This window comes from Varanus komodoensis, unplaced genomic scaffold (assembly GCF_004798865.1).
Source record: "Varanus komodoensis strain SLA01 unplaced genomic scaffold, ASM479886v1 scaffold44_3, whole genome shotgun sequence".
Lineage (NCBI taxonomy): Eukaryota > Metazoa > Chordata > Lepidosauria > Squamata > Varanidae > Varanus > Varanus komodoensis.
In genome coordinates, this window is record NW_025336010.1 from 4,515,639 (window position 1) to 4,530,274 (window position 14,636).

Genomic DNA, 14,636 nt, shown 5'->3' on the forward strand with positions numbered 1-14,636 from the left:
CTTTCCTTGCTTACTCATTTGCACTACTGTCTGAATCAGGTAATCAAAACCTGCTTTGCCCTATTCAGTTCATGCTGCAAATTGTGTGGGACAGCCTAATAAAGGGGACAGCATTCAGGGATGGTAAGCCAGTCCCTGACAGAGGAAGCATCTTTACACATACTCTTTCTACATGAAGGAAGCCAATCCTGTGTAAAGCACACACTGAATCTCAGACCTTTGTAGCAGGCATGCTTTGTGTGATACAAGCAACCTTGACCAATTTGTGGCTTATCAAGACAAACATAGCATACCTGCCACATGTAGAAGCACATCTGAGACTCAGTGGCCCTGATTTTGGCTGTCTTCCCAGAAACATAAAATGGGAGAATTGTCAAGCACTTAGTATATCACTGAATTCAGGTTGGCAGATCACAAGTTGAGCAGAGCTGGCATCATGAGGGAACACTAAGATATCATCAAAAAAGAGGACAGTATCTCCAAGCTGAGGTCACCAATTGACATGTGCATATGCAAATATATGTAAACAAAATAGAAACAACCGTTATTTAAATTAGGTGAGGGCAAGTTGTGGCCCTCCAGAGTATTTAATAAATTAATATAATAATTATTAATGTAAAATAATAAATTTGGTCTCCTACTTTCTATAGCCTGAGGCAGCATAGCCAATGGTAAGGGGTGATGAACTGTCCTCTGTAAAATTGGCCACCAGCCCATCCTAGCTGGCAGATATGAATGAGACTCAACACTGGAATTGTAGGATATAACATGGTCTGGTTTAGCATCCATGCATGAGTCTTTGCCCCTGTTTAGACATGAAGGGAAACCCTGGTTTCTTCGTCGTGGCCTCTGTGCATCACACATGTGGGTACTGCGCCTGCGCAGTGTCTGTGGCTGGAAGACTGATAGCTAACGGTTTTGGCGGGAAAACTCTGCTCCCCTCCCCCCTAGCAGTATATATGGAGCAGAGTGTCTGCCATTTTCCAGTATTTGCGACCGCCATTCATTGTGCCTCCTGCCGCTTCACTCTTGCTTAGATTGTTACTTACCTCCTCTCGCTTGTTCAATTCTCTCCTTTTCTCTTACCAAGTTAGTATTCCCTCATTCGTATTACTCGTTAGTATTTCACTTAGTTTCTTCTTTTTTTCTTTCTCTCTTGTTCCTAAATATATATATATATATATATTATCTACTCCCTCTATACTATCTTCTTCTTTTCTACTTCTGCGATGGCGCAACGGGCGGTATTCTGCAAGTGCGGAAAGTGTGGCTCTAAAATGCCTGCTGCAGACCCGCATGACCTGTGGCTCCTTTGCCTGGGGGAAGGGCACAGGACAGATAAATGCGGCCACTGTTTGGCCTTCTCCAAACAGGCGAGGAAGAATCGGGAGAACTGCCTCCGCAAACTCCTGTGGGACCAGGCTCTCCTCCAATCAGACCGGCTGGTGGCTAAGCCTCCCACAACTTTGGCTGCACCCAAAGGCCGTCCGACTTCAACCGATCCACCGCAATGCCCGGCCTCTTCCTCCACTGCTCCGCCCTTGCGCCCTTCCAATGAAGGTGCTCCTAGCATGGGCAATCAGCCTGTTTCCCTACCAAGGAAACAAAAGGAAAAGAGGAAGCACAGCAACCCAGAAAAGTTGCCTGTGCACAAGAAGGCCAGAAAGGATAAAACTGGAAAGCCAATTAAAAAACCGAAGAACCCCAAGCATTCGAAGCATTGGCACTCGGGTTCAGTGGCCTCCTTGATCCCGACTCCAGTCGTGGTACTGACCCCCTCGGTCCCGGCCATCCAGGCGGCTATGAGGGTTATTCCACCAGGCTCTCCGCGCCGGACAGGATCCGAACTCCTCCAGGATCCACAGCGCAGCTTGATTTTGGATGGCAAAATAAGAGATTCGCCACCAAGGGCTTGGTCTCCGACACCTATGCCGCCTGTTCGTCTGGATACCGACACTGGCATGTCCCCTTAGAGAAGCCGCAGGAGTCGTTCTTCGGATGCCCGATCCGATGACTGGTACCAGTCCCGGTACTCCTCCGTTCCAAGACAGGAAGAATACCAATCTGTCGGCTACTACCCAGTACCCAGAGGCCGATCTTCTCCGCCAGCTCCTCAGGATCATTTTCACTCCACACCGAGAGACACCCTGAGGGCACCATCAAGAGAGAGTGGCAGATCAGAGTCGCCAGGAGATTCTTCCTCCAGCGTCCCACCTCCCCAATGGACGGACTCGGACGAGTCCGAGGTCAGCTCAACTTCACCAGATGCTGCAGTTACTTCGCAAGGCCCCGGATCGCCTGAAGAGCTGCACATCTCTTTTGCCGAACTGATGTCCAGGCTGGTGAAGTCACTTGAGATTGAAGCCCACCAACAACTGGGACCCAGTACCGACTGCTTTTAAGATGTGGTCAGGGGTGAACAATCCACCTCCATTGCCCTGCCTTTTATAACAACCCTACGGCAGGCAATGACCCAACCATGGGACCTCCCAGCTCATCCACAACTGACTTCACGAAGATATGAAGCCATGTACCGGGTTCAGGAGGGGGACATTCTGTTCCTCCTCCACCACCCCAAGCTGAACTCGGTCATGGTGGAGTCTTCTCAGGACCGGGAGGCACGGGGCCACACCGCACCTTGTGATAAGGAGGGAAGGAAAGTCAACTCCCTCGCACACCGGGTCTGTGCAGCCTCTGGGCTCGGCTTACGAATCTCAAATTATGAGGCAACTTTGGCGCGCTATCAATACTTTCTCATGCAGCGCCTAGATAACATCATTGCCGCCTTCCCAAACAATCAAGGCGATTTGGCAGGGTTTTTGTAAAAGAGGCTATGCAAGTGGCAGTGCAGCAGCTCTCTACAGCCAGGCACCATGTGGATACGGACTCGCGGTCTCTCGTCGGTGCCATTTCTCTCCGCAGGCACACCTGGTTGTGTAATTGCAACTTTCCAGAAGAAATGAAATGGAGAATCGAGGAGATGCCCTTTGACGGATCCGGTCTCTTCAATGCGAAGACTGACAGCAAATTGAAGAAAATCTACAAATCGAGGATGATGGCCCGTCGTATGGAACTACAGTCCCAGCCTCGACGTAAGTGGTCATGGACCTGTCCACAATACCGCCAACAATACCAGCCTCGACAGCAACCACAGCAACGCCAACAACGTCGTAGGCAGCAACCATCCCAGTGCTTCCAGCAAAGCTGTCGTCGCTTTGACGGGGATAAATGCCAGCGCTGATGAGGCGGGCGAACCCTTCCTCTCCTCCCAATCTCACCCTTCCCCCTCTCATTTGGGGACCGGCTGAAAAGTCAGCTTCCTGTTTGGGAGTCCATTACATCTGATTGTTGGGTTTTATCCATCATTCAGCACGGATATCGAATAGAATTCGACATCATTCCTCCATTGAGTCCCATCCGGTTTACTCCCAGCTCACCAGTGTTGCTGGAAGAGGTTCACCAACTCCTTTCCAAGGGAGCCATTCATTGCTTATCTCTACCAGAAGGACTCCACGGATTCTATTCCAGATATTTTATGGTCCCGAAACGGGACAGAGGTCTCCGGCCAATATTGGACCTAAGAGATATTAACAAATTCATAACCCCAAAGAAATTTCGGATGACCACTCTTCAAAATATTTTACCGCTGCTGAGGAGGGAGGATTGGTTCACCTCATTGGACTTGAGGGATGCCTATTTTCATATTTCGATCCATCCGTGTCATAGGCATTTCCTCCATTTTGCTGTTGTGTCTGAAATCTATGAATTCACGGTGCTTCCGTTTGGACTGGCCACTGCCCTGATGGTTTTTACGAAGTGTATGGCCCCTGTTTGCGCACACCTACGACTTCGCAGGATCCAGATATACCCCTACCTTGATGACTGGTTGTTGGTTTCTCAACCAGAGAAGCACTGTGTTCCACTATAAACGTTACCTGCTCCCTGCTACAGGATCTTGGACTTTGTATTAACTGCGAGAAATCCTCTCTTGTTCCTGCGCAGGTGATCCATTTCATCAGAGCTCATCTGGATTCTACAGTAGCAAAGGCATTCCTCCCCCGGGACAGACAACGCACCCTCGCTCGACACATCCATCGAATTTGAAGAGACAAAATCATTCCTGCACGTTCTGTCCAAAGGCTGCTAGGGCATATGGCTGCATCCGTTGCTGTCGTTCTGTATGCCAGGCTTCGGCTTTGGCCCCTCCAACTTTTCTTAAACAAGGCTTTTCGGCCACAAAGGGATTTGCCCACAAGGCTGATTTGACTTCTGTCCTCAGTTCTTCAATCTCTCATATGGTGGACAGTGCCAGACAACCTGAATATCGGAGTCCCTTTCCAACCACGATGCCCGACAGCGACTCTCGGTACCGACGCATCTCTGCTTGGCTGGGGAGCACTATGCTTGGGCCTATGCTCTCGGGGTGTCTGGAATCGACAGGAGTCCAGGAATCATATCAACTTCCTGGATCTTCTAGCAGTTTACAAGGCTCTTCAGTCCTTCAAGGACGTTCTTCGCCATCGAGTCGTTCAGATAACCTCGGACAAAATCGCTACAGTCTTTTATCTGAACAAGCAAGGAGGAACGAAGTCGCCAATGTTAGCACGGCTAGCGATACAAATCTAGGAGTGATGCATCCAGAGAGACATCTCCCCGATCGCGGTGCACCTTGCCGGTACGGACAATGTGGAAGCCAATTTCCTATGCAGACACATGTCCACATCTCACGAATGGGAACTGGATCACCGGACATGCGACCACCTTTTCCAGCACTGGAGTCTTCCAGACATAGACCTATTTGCTACCCGGAAGAACTGGGTTTGTGAGGTTTTTTGTTCAAGAGTGGGAATCGGACAGGGGTCATCCAGAGATGCCTTTATGATCCCGTGAAACAACGTCCACTTTTACACTTTCCCCCCCGATTCCCCTCATTATGAGTGATTTTGAAAATAATCCACTACGTGGCCACAGGAATATTGATAACCCCATGGTGGCCATGCCAAGCATGGTTTTCGACATGCCTTCACATCTCTCGAGAAGAATACCTTCAACTTCCATCCATTCCGTATCTCATTACCAGGAGAGAAGGCACAATTCACCACCCAGATCTGATATCACTGAGGTTGATGGCCTGGCGGATTCGATAGCGGTCCGTTTCGACACGGTATTGACGTCTTCCGCAGTCTACGAACCCTGTCCCCGAATCCGACATACTACGCCATGCTTCGCAACCACCTTCCCTCCCCACATCTTCGGTTCCGATGGCCGTTTCTTTGGCTCCGACAGTTCTTCACCCGGACATCCAACACATTCTCAATTCTGCGCTAAGGCCGTCCATCCGGAAATCATACGCAGCTAAGTGGCGTAGATTCTCTATCTTTGCTGAATCACAATCATTTCTCCCGCATTCGGCATCCATAGATCATATTCTCCAGTTCCTGTTCGAACTCCACCAGTCAGGACTTAAGCCATCCTCCATAAAAGTGTACATGGTGGCTATTTCCTATTACCGGGGTACTATCCAAGGTTCCTCCATTTTCTCTCAACCGCTAATAAAGAGATTCCTTAAGGGGCTACATAGCCTTCATCCGGCAGTCAGACCGCTTATGCCCACTTGGAGTCTTTCAGTGGTGTTACATGTGCTAACAAGACCTCCTTTCGAACCTTTGGCAACAATCAATCTCCATCTCATCTTTTGGAAAACTGCATTTCTTGTAGCAGTTACATCAGCACGGAGAGCTAGTGAGCTCTGTGCCCTTAGGGTGAACCCTCCGTATTTGAACTTCCATAAGGAGAAGGTAGTTCTACGAATGGATCAAGCCTTTCTCCCCAAAGTGGCTACCTCCTTCCACATGGACCAGGATATCATTCTTCCTGCCTTCTTTCCATCTCTGTCGAATCCAATTGAGAGGTCATTGCACACCCTTGATGTACAGCACGGCCTTGCCTTCTATAGATCAAGGTCTGAGTCTATTTGGCACTCCAAGCACTTTGTGAAATATTCTGAATACAATCAGGGTTCTCCAGTCATCCCTCAGAGACGTTCTAAGTGGATAGTACAAACCATTATTCTCTCTTATCAGTTAGCTAAGTTGGACTTACCTACGATCCCAAGGGGTCATTCTACTAGAGCTGTAGCTGCTTCTTCTGCCTCCGCATCTGAAGTTCCAATTGACGCTGTCTGCAGAGCTGCTACATGGGCCACCCCATGCACATTCGCAAAGCATTATCAGCTGGATGTCCGTGCCAGGCAGGACTGTTCCTTCGGCAGAGCCGTTCTTTCATCTATTCTTCGTTGATGACACTGCCCTCCTCCAGTCAGGGTAAGCTTGTTAATCTACCCACATGTGTGATGCACAGAGGCCACAACGAAGAAAAGCAGGTTGCTTACCTGTAACTGATGTTCTTCGAGTGGCCATCTGTGCAGTCACACAACCCACCCACCAGCCCCGCTCAGTGTCACTGAGTGGTGGTTTTTGGGTTTTTTTTTTTTTTTTTTTGGTACCATGTTATTCTTGTCCTCGGTACCTATACAGTATTTTTCGAACTTGTCATCGGTACCAACATCGTTTCTTTTCATTAGTTCCACTTTTTTCTCTAGAGAGCAAACGTCTGGACTATCAAAGACTGGAAAATGGCAGACACTCCGCTCCATATATACTGCTAGGGGGGGAGGGGAGCAGAGTTTTCCTGCCAAAACCGTTAGCTATCAATCTTCCAGCCACAGGCACTGCACAGGCTCAGTACCCACATGTGTGACTGCACAGATGGCCACTCGAAGAACATCAGTTACAGGTAAGCAATCTGCTTTTCTTATTATGAGGGTGGGCCACAGTAAACTTCAGGCTCATATACTCCTTGTTCTCCTTCCCTGCCCCTTTGAGTGTGAGATAAGAAAGCTATCATTAATGCTTTGGAACAAACTATAGTTTCCTGTTATATCTGACTGCAGACCACATTACTCATATCAAACCACGATCAAGCATGGTTTCAGGTTCTGGTAGTTTGAACAAACAATTTCCAGTATTATGGCATAACAGCAAACTGTGGTTTGTTCCAAATTACAGGCAGACGCTTTCTGTTTGCAGGCAAACATGGAAAAATGGGGGAAGGAAGGATGTGAACCAGCGACAAAGTGACACTGGAGTACATTCTGATAACAGAAAAGTGGGGTCTAATTCTAGCCATGGTCTCCTGTCACCTCTGACTTAAGCCTTCATTTCCCTTCTGAAAAGTGTAAACTGACTCATATAATTGTGAGTGTAAAAGGGGAATCTGGAGGACAGCTGAGCAACTACCAAGTGATAGGATTTTCTGCTATGGTTTGTTCAGTCTTTTGTATTAACCTACTTCAAACTCTAATGTGTAGTTGAAAGTCAGGGGGCTTTTGAATTGATAAGACATTCAGCAGTTGGCAAGTTGATTTGTCTGTCCTGTTATTTCTCAGTATGTGGTTTTATGGATACAGAAAACTGTCCTCCTCTTTTGGCCTTCCTGTGACCATGTATGGCTCTGATTAGCATTGAGACCAACATGCTCCAAGAGGAGATGATTAAACCTTCTCGTGCATTTTCTGCTTGAAATTCCACCACCAGTCCCTGCAGTGCAGGTGGGGGTAAAAAGGAAAAGAAAAATGGCTCAGTGGGAAAGGTGTAAGCCTCTTTTTCTAGAGCATGGTAACCCAGTCTTACCTGGGACCACATCCACTTACATAAGAGTAAGGAAAACTATCATGTTCAGCTACAAGCTAGTCAACCAGTGTACTGCCCAGTTGGGTTCTTGGGCTCCCTGATTTCTATGGATCAGGCCCACAGCAGAGCAAGCCAAGGAGCCAAGCCAGAAAAAATGCTGCTCCCATCTGGCTGCCTGTAACTGCTCTCTCATGAACGGTGGGGGAAAGTACTTCAGTTTGATGGTGAGGCTGTCCATCAGATCCCATGAGCCACTGCCCCAAGGCAGACCCTTTTTGCAAATCAGCTGGGCCTAGCATCAGGCTTTTAGGCACCATGGCTCCCCTAATATATAAAATATTAAGGCTGTCCTTGCTTAAGATCCTATTCTAGGAACAGACATACACTCTGCCTATATAACCCAGCCTTACCTGATTTGAGAAGCAGAGAGTAGCAAAATGCACACAGGTTTTCCCAGCACATACCAAATGAGTTGGGTTCCTTTTCTATCACATACCATTCAGATCTTGGCATAGTGCTATTGATTCACAATGAGAGTGACATGAAGCTTTGAAAGTTGACTTCCTGTGACCTCAGCATGGCAGGCACACTCCGGCCCCAAACATGTACATCACTGTCTGTTTAGTTGAGTTGTCTGTTGAGTTCTCTTTGTGACATCACAAAGAAAAGACATGTGGTTTAGAGCTGCTCCAGGTGTTTCAGTTATCATTTCAAAGTCCAACTTGGGTGGGTGGAGAAAGGATTGTCTGACAAGATGGGATATCTTCTGGGGAAGGGAAGGAATTAAAGCTTGTATACTGCATGAGACAGGTGAGAAATGTAAGTAGCTGGATAACATCCAGTTAAAGGGAAAATCATTAAACCAGCAGGAAACTTGATAGGTTTATAAAACCTGTGTTATGTTCAAGTTGCTTCAGTTAAATTCCCCAGCTTTCTCTCATTTATTCATACACTCAGGTCTTTGGAGCTAAGGCTGGATTAACCACAATGTGCTTGGAAAAAGTGACAGATAGGGACCATTGTGATCATTGAATGCTCTGGGATTTCTTGAACACAAAACATGCATATGTCTTACTCCATGCACCAATATCCTCAAAAATTTGTACAGAACTTGGCAGGTGATCATATTAGGAAAGATCTCGGCTGGGGGGAAAATGCAAAGCACAGATAGCTTGAGCAGCATGCACTGTCGAATACTTTCCAAATGGATAAAGATTTTTCCTAAAAGATTTTAAGGATGAGTACTGGACAAAAGAATTTGCAGATAGTATAGCTAGCTGCAGATGGCTTTATTTAACTTTGTATGGGGATTGCAGATGTGAGCACATGCAAAAGCATGGCTTATGCCTTGGATAAATCCTGTGATTGGGGGCCTCATAGGACATCTTAAACATCACTATAAAATGCTTAAAACATCCAGTCAAACCCTTGAAATGGTCTTACTTCAGCAACCAAAATATTTTACCCTATTTTACTTATCTTCTTGGTATCTAATCATGGTATCTGATTCACAATTTATTATGCTACTATCAGCCTTTTCATTAAACATTTTCTCTGACAAGTAGAAGACAACATAACTGTATGACAAAGGGAATCAGGTTTAACAAAAATTTGGGCTTCTGTTGTAGAAGAAGATAATTGGATGCTCCATAGAGCAAAAATGACTAGAGAATGAAATAATAAAATCCAATGAGTTTTTGTTTATTTGTATGTGATTATATCAAGAGACAAATTGTCCAGTTGAATGATCTGCACTTTAGATTACAAAGTAAACACCTCATTAAAATTGGATAGGATCTAGCTAGGTAGATCCTAATCTTTTAGGGTTGGTTGGGGGATGCATTTGGAATTTTGAGAGTGAGTCATGGTGCTCTCACAGAACAGCTGCCATAGTGGCTGTGGCCACTTCCAAAATCCTAACTTCCTGGAAGATAAACTCTTGAAACTAAAAGAAAAGTAATTTGCTCAAGAAGCTTAAGTACAAGGCAGAGGTGGAGATCTGAGATACAAAAAACAAAATTCCATTCATTTCCATTCAGCCCTTCCCATTCCATCAGAGGAATGCACCTCTAAGAATTTCTTCAAAACAAAATTTGGCCCTTCTGAAACAATTCTGCATACCTCCTCTATAGTAATCCTATAATCCATATTTCAAAATTTAAATAGTCACTGAAAATGTGCAGGAGAAGGCCTGATGGGAGCACCCTCCCACCTTCTGAAGCATCATAGGTGACTACCAACCTGATAGACATCTGTATTGTGTCACACACTCTTTGGGCCAACTTGCTGCAAGAAGCTTGACTGGCTACCTCATTCATATCATTTATTACCATCCTATAATGCCAAATAGCCAAAGATCTTTGGGGAGTTTACAACATTTAATAACATAAAAATTCAATATTTTACATAACATAATTACACACAAACAGAAAAGCAGGCAACATCCTCCATGCTATGTTAACAATCAACAATATAAATCCAACACCTAATTAAAAATGTTATTGTATGCTGACAAATGCCTGAAAGTAAAGGAAGGATGTTACCTGGCCCAAAAGATAAAAAATGTTGGTGCCAGATAAACCTTCCTGGGGAGCTCTTTCAACAGTCATGGGGCCACCACTGAGACGGCCCCTGTCCTTGTCACTTTCTGAGTCTCTCTCAGAGGAGGAACCTGGAGGAGGGCCTTAGATGATGAATGCATTATATGGGCAGTTTCATTCTGACAGAGGCGCTCCATCAAATATTATGTTCCCAAGCTTATAAAGCTTTATAGGTAAAAATCATGTCTTTGAAGCAGGCTTAGAAACATACAGGCTGCCATGGAAGTGGGCTAGAATTGAGCTTATATGTTCAGAGTTTCTTGTCCTAGTTATCAATCTGGCTTCCACATTTGCACAAATTTCTGAGCTGTCATCAGTGGCAGCTCCACTAGGGTACATTGTTGTATCAAACTTGGAGGATACCAGAGCAGGAACAACTGAAACCTGACCTGTTTGCCTGTACTGAAGCATTTATGTGCCAACTATTTTATGAAAACTAGCTGTTTTCACAGTCACGGCTGCTTTGTCTTGTTGCTTGCAGCTCACATTATTATTCCAATTTATTACACTGTACATATTTTAACCTATTTTATGTGAAGCTGCTTTGAGGGCCTTCTTTGGCAAGAAAATGGGGTATATAATTGATCTGTCAATCAGTCCATCGACTTTAGTGGACCCATTCCACTGCAAATGAAACTAGGTGGCAGGCTGTTATAAGTTCTTCTAAAGCACCTTCCTGTGATGCTGGGATTGGAAATTCCACAAATCCCTTACAATTCGATGGCCTTGTCCTGCGTACGGTATCCTAAATGTTTGCAAAAGTCTGATTATAATGACCAAACTGAGTTGATTTTTCTGGAATAGTTGGAAACAACCATGCCCCTGTTGTTTTTGGAAATACAGATGCTTGTTTAGTTGGCAAAACACACTGCCATCAATGAGAGCAGCTACAGAACTGTGAGTCTGCAGCACCATCTGTTGTTTAAATTGGATAATGACTAATCTTAATCTTGCCTGGAAGTTGAGTTTGTTATATCTGACTTGAGAGCTGGTAACTTGGGATAAGGGAAGAAGTTAGTTCAGTTCTCAAGCTTTTGCTCAGCTACCTAATTCTGCCCTTTCAAATTACTGTATGACCTGAAACTCAAATCTTTTCTGCAATTTATATTTCCCTGAATTTTTAATGGAGTTATCTAATAAAGCACATTCAAAATACAAATATTATAAGAAATCAAATTCAAAGATGAATTATATTAGGACAATTAATTGCAAAATGTGTATATTAGGCAAAATGCATATAAGAGGCACATTAGGAAAAATTTGCAGAAAAATTTAATATTTTATGCAATCCTTTTAAAAGAAAGATCTCCACATTCAGGATGAACTGAATTTAAGTACGGATACATTCTTTGACAAACTTCTAGGCTTAGATCTCTGATATGGCCAGTTATCCTAGCTAAAGAACCAAATAGCCAAAATAAAGGAGGTCATCCAATGTCCTTCCAAAATCATGTGGGAGTCCAGAGGATTCTTCAGAGTCCTGGCTTTGAGAGCCAATGATCTTGCAGCTGAAACTCCAGAGGCTGAGTCCCTGCTTTTCCTTGTCCCAGCAGAAAGGAAAGAGCCATGCTGGCTGTCCTCTTCCCAAGATACAGCTGGGCCTTGAAGAGAGCAAAAGGGGCATGGGAGGGAAGAAAGGAGGCTGTGGCTGTGTAGGTGTGCAGGTCCCTCCCCCACCAGCACTAAATCTTGACATCCAAAAATCGCAGTCTAGGTAAAGCACAAGACATAAGGTCCAGCTGCAGCAGAGATTGCTGCCTTTGCATCTTGCACTTTGCATTAGATGGATACCTTAAGTCTGCGAGTGTGGAGGCCATGCGGTCAGTTGGACTGTGCCCTGAAGCACTTTAGGGGACAACAGGGCACAGACACTTTGGCCAGCTCTTGATTCCATTTACTGAATTATGAAGCAAAAGGATACCCACAAAATATGCATGGAAAGACTTTTTTAGATGGATGAACTTCATTTGCTTTCAAATACTGCAGAAACATAGTCTCTTGATTTGCTGTAAATTGCACCTTATATTTTATTCATTTATTTGTGGTGTATTATTCTTAAAACTTAATAAACATGTACGAGTGAATAAATCTAAAAACTGGATAAATTCTAGAAGTTTGAGATGAACAAACATAAAATTGAAAAAAATGAGAAGCTAAGAGAAACCAAAACCGAAAGATTCATCCATTTATACCAGTAGCCTACTGCCCTCAGACTTGTTTTGGAGTTAGAAACATAGAAACAGAGTGAGTCGAAAGGGGCCTTCTGGGCCATCTAGTCTGACCCCTGGCACCAGCTGGCTCCGCTCACAACATGCCCACCATGTGCATGTCCTGCCTATCCTTGAACACCCGTGCCGATGGGGCCTCAACGACCTCTCGTGGAAGCCCATTCCACACCCTCGGGGTCCTGACTGTCAGGAAGTGCTTCCTGGCATCCAAACGAAACCTTGGCTCCCTGAGCTTTGCTCCGTTGGAGCGCGTTCTGCCTTCCTCTGCAGGGGAGAACAGGTCTCTACCCATCTCCATGTGACATCCCCTCACATACCTGTATGTCACCAACATATCCCCTCTGAGTCTCCTCTTCTCCAGGCTGAAGAGACCCAGTTCTCTCTGTCTCACCTCATACCCCATCCCCTGCAAACCGGCCACCAACCTTGTGGCCCTACACTGCACTGACTCTAGCCTGACTATATCCTTTCTGTAATGAGGGGCCCAAAACTGAACACAGTACTCCAGTTGCGGGTGCACCAGAGTCATACAGAGTGGTAGTAATACCGCTCTTGATCTAGAAGCCACACTTCTGGCTATGCAACCAAGGGTGGTGTTCGCCCTCTTGACCACCACATCACACTGCTGACTCATGTTAAGCCTGCAGTCAACCAGCACCCCGAGGTCCCTTTCACAAGGGCTGCTCTCCAGCCACTTACCACCTAACCTGTACTTATGACAGCTATTCCTATGCCCCAAGTGCAAGACCTTGCACTTATCCACATTGAACGCCATCCTGTTGTCTCCTGCCCACTTCCATAGTCTGTCCAGATCCTTTTGGATCTGGAGTACCTGCTCCTCAGTTGTGGCCACTGCTCCAGTTTTAGTGTCGTCTGCAAATTTGATTAGCAGACTGTTCACCCCTTCTTCCATGTCATTAATGAAAAGATTAGACAGGATTGGCCCCAGGACAGAGCCCTGGGGGATCCTGCTTGTCACTGGCCGCCATCCCGATGATTCCCCACTAATGGTTGCCTTCTGCTTTTGCTCAGTCAACCATGCCCTAATCCAGCGGACAGTGCTTTGGTGTATCCCAAAACTCCTCAGTTTCTCCACCAGGATATCATGGGGCACTTTGTCAAAGGCCTTGCTGAAATCCAGGTATACCACATCCACTGCATCCCCTCCGTCTAGCCATCTCGAAACCTTGTCATAGAATTCCACAAGGTTTGTCTGGCAGGACCTGTTTTTGCAGAAGCCGTGTTGTGTGTCTGCCAGCCTCCCTTCCCTATCTAGCATCACTAGATCTCTCTTTGTTATGAGCCTTTCCATTGTTTTTCCATTAGTGGAAAGGCTAACAGGTCTATAATTCCCCATGTCCCTTCTACTACCCTTTTTGAAAATTGGGACCACTGATGCCACGGATGGCCACCATTAATACCATACATAACCGATGACTCAGCCAGCCAAACAAAGACCAGCAGCCATGACCTGTAGACAGCCAGGGTGGGGGATCCAGGACAGGAACTTAAGGTTAAGGAAGTTGTTCAAACCTAACAATCATCTGGACCATTGGTTAGTGTGCATACTGATCTCTCAGAAAGTCTGAAGGGACTGATACATACTTGAAAATCCTGCCCTATCCTTGTTACCTCTTTCTCAAACTAAAAAGAGGTTGATCTTGGGGGTGGGGGTAGCACGTGACAGAAAGCTCCTCCCAAAATTGAGGGGTCTGGAGGGACTGCCATTGCCAGAGCATCTTCTATCCACCATGGGTCTTCATGATTTCCAGCCAAAATAATCAAAATAGCTGCTTTGTGCATCACTTGCCACCTTCTCCCATACTGTGCATGCCTACACAACCATTAAGTTCTTCATCGTTGTCTGTGTGTGTCACACATATGGGTGCTGCGCCTGCACAGTGCCTCATTCAGGTAGCTTTCTCCAGCTTAGCCTAGATTTTTTGGTAGGAGCCCTGCCCCCCCCTTCCCTGTTGTATAAATAGGCAGGCTCCTGCCATTTTTCCATTTTGCTTTTGACTGCCATTTGTGAGTACATTGGGATCTCTAGCGTTCATCCTAGTTTCCCTCACAACTTTCAATTTCTTTCCCTTAAATTTTCCACATAGAATCATAGA